Here is a 2,500-nt window from a genome sequence, read left to right as displayed (position 1 = left end):
AACACCCGAAAAGTGTTTGTAATTATCAAAAGACAAAACCCATCTGAACACCTCCAAAAGGCTTTCCACCACTAAAAACCTGTCAACACAAGAAGTCACTACACTTCAAGCAGCCCTAGCCCTCATGATTAAATAAACAAGTATGCATAAAAAGGAGGAGTTTGTATTATACTCCATGCTTGGTGATACATATACTGTACCATGTCAAACTGATGCAAACTAGGCCTATCGGTTTGCTCTGCTTGGCCAAATTTCGCCCGGCTAACAGTGAAAAGACGAGCAGTCTTGCCCGGTCCGCTCTTAGCCAATCAAACGCCTCTAAAAGCTATAAGCGCTGAATTATCTTGAATTAGAAATACAAAAATTGAAACGAACAGTGAACGCCCCGCCACCCGCGCTTTACCCCTGGCTAATTCCCCACCACAACCCTATACCACCCACTCACTCCACATCACCCCCAACCCACCAAACCTCCACCCCCAGCTCCCCACCTTCACCCCCCACCCCCCACCCCCACTCCTCACCCCCTCCCACACACACACACACACACACACACACACACACACACACACACACACACTTCACCGCCCCATAAAATACTTCGACAAAAGTGTGTGATGGCCGGTTTGGGGTGGGAAAACTGCATTTGCAAGAATCGAACGCAAACTCTCGAAACATGAGATCCCAAAGTTGGAACCCTAGCCATTAAACTACCTGACACTTTCGGGAAACAAAGCCGTAAACCCCACAGTGAATTAATTAAGTCATGTGAAAAAAAAAGAATTAAACTGGGGGACGGCAACACAGCTGATGGAGGTAAGATTGCTAACAGCTGCACTTCTCTCTCTCTCTCTCTCTCTCTCTCTCTTCTCTCTCTCTCCACACACACGCAATGATGCCGTTAAAATCATATAAATGTGTCACTGGAACGCAGTCCGCCAGAGTTCAGTTCGACGGGTTAGATAAACAACTATTTCAAACACACACACACACACACACACACACACACACACACACACAGATTAACATAAGTAAACAAGCCAGTGTGAAAACAGGCTGAGTGTCAGATTTCAATTCAATTTGTAAAATACACAAATAAGTAAACAAATAAATCCAGAAACAAATAAACAAAAAAACAACAACTAAGTTTTAAAAGGAAGCAGAAGTTGTGACAAACGGTGAGACTGACAGACATGGCCTTGTGGAAAAAAAACAACAACAAAAAACCACAAAAAAACTTGAACCCAGATGGTGCGCACTGACTCTAGTTGCCTCATTGGATTACCAAACCTGGCCACTGTTAAGTCCTGTCTGTCACTGTGTGATGGTGCAAGCAGGCAGGAAGAAATATATATATATACAGATATTTTCTCCCCCTCCACTAGACCTTGAGTGGTATTCTGGACGCTAGTCATTCGGATGAGACGATAAACCGAGGTCCCGTGTGCAGCATGCACTTAGCGCACGTAAAAGAACCCACAGCAACAAAAGGGTTGTTCCTGGCAAAATTCTGTAGAAAAATCCACTTCGACAGGAAAAACAAATAAAACTGCACGCTGGGAAAAAAAAGAAAAAGAAAAAAAAGGGTGGCGCTGTAGTGTAGCGACGTGCTCTCCCTAGGGGAGAGCAGCCCGAATTTCACACAGAGGAATCTGTTGTGATAAAAAGGAATACAAATACAAATATGTGTGTGTGTGTGTGTGTGTGTGTGAGAGAGAGAGAGAGAGAGATGAAGGCCAAAGGGCCCATTTTATGTATGGGAAACTCTTTAGAGGCCTGAGGAAAAGGGAAGGCCTTGTCGGAGAGACTGTGCGTGTGTCTTCACGTGTTTGTGCTTGAGTTCTTGTGAGAAAGAGAGAGAGAGAGAGAGAGAGAGAGAGAGAGAAAGATGAAGGCCAGAGGGCCCATTTTATGTCTGGGAAACCCTGCAGAGGCCTGAGGAAAAGGGAAGGCCTTGTCAGAGAGACTGTGCGTGTGTCTTCACGTGTTTGTGCTTGAGTTCTTGTGAGAGAGAGAGAGAGAGAGAGAGAGAGAGAGAGAGAGAGAGCAGCAGGGGAGGAATTAAGAGAAGTCCTTGACAGCGCCTGCCCCGCTGGGTCACGGTGACCTTTGCTCTGTGTCACTTTGTTTGGAGTACCTGGCACATCATGGTTTCTTATTGCAAAACAACGAATGAACACACACACACACACATACTCGTTCATGTAATCCTCTCTCCCCCTGTCTGACTATCTGATATCAGTCCGGCTCTGAGTGTGTGTGTGTGTGTGTGCCTGTGTGTATGTCTGTGTCTCTGTGTGTGTCTGTGTTGTCACACTCCCCTAACCCCCTTTTTTCACTTCCTCTTCTCCACACCCCCAGAAGACAAACACGCAAACTTTGCTGACGGGGTTAATAGCGAAGAAAGGAGGGAGGGAGGGAGGAAGAGAAAGAAAGGAGGGAGGAAGGAAGGAGGGAAGGCTAACCCCAGAAACCTGAAACCTGCCCTATCCCCCCCCCC

General features: G+C 46.3%; 1 protein-coding gene and 1 long non-coding RNA gene across 7 annotated transcripts in view; one reads left to right on the top strand and one right to left on the bottom strand.

Moving 5' to 3' along the window:
- LOC143301409 (uncharacterized) overlaps window positions 1-2,500 on the bottom strand; it is a 244,317-nt gene that overhangs the window by 161,873 nt on the left and 79,944 nt on the right. The window lies entirely within an intron of this gene.
- The window catches only part of LOC143301411 (uncharacterized), a 157,653-nt gene that overhangs the window by 84,065 nt on the left and 71,088 nt on the right, over window positions 1-2,500 (top strand). The gene's annotated exons all lie outside the window — the stretch shown is intronic.

Source organism: Babylonia areolata, chromosome 27 (assembly GCF_041734735.1).
Source record: "Babylonia areolata isolate BAREFJ2019XMU chromosome 27, ASM4173473v1, whole genome shotgun sequence".
Lineage (NCBI taxonomy): Eukaryota > Metazoa > Mollusca > Gastropoda > Neogastropoda > Buccinidae > Babylonia > Babylonia areolata.
This window is presented reverse-complemented; position numbering and strand designations above follow the sequence as displayed.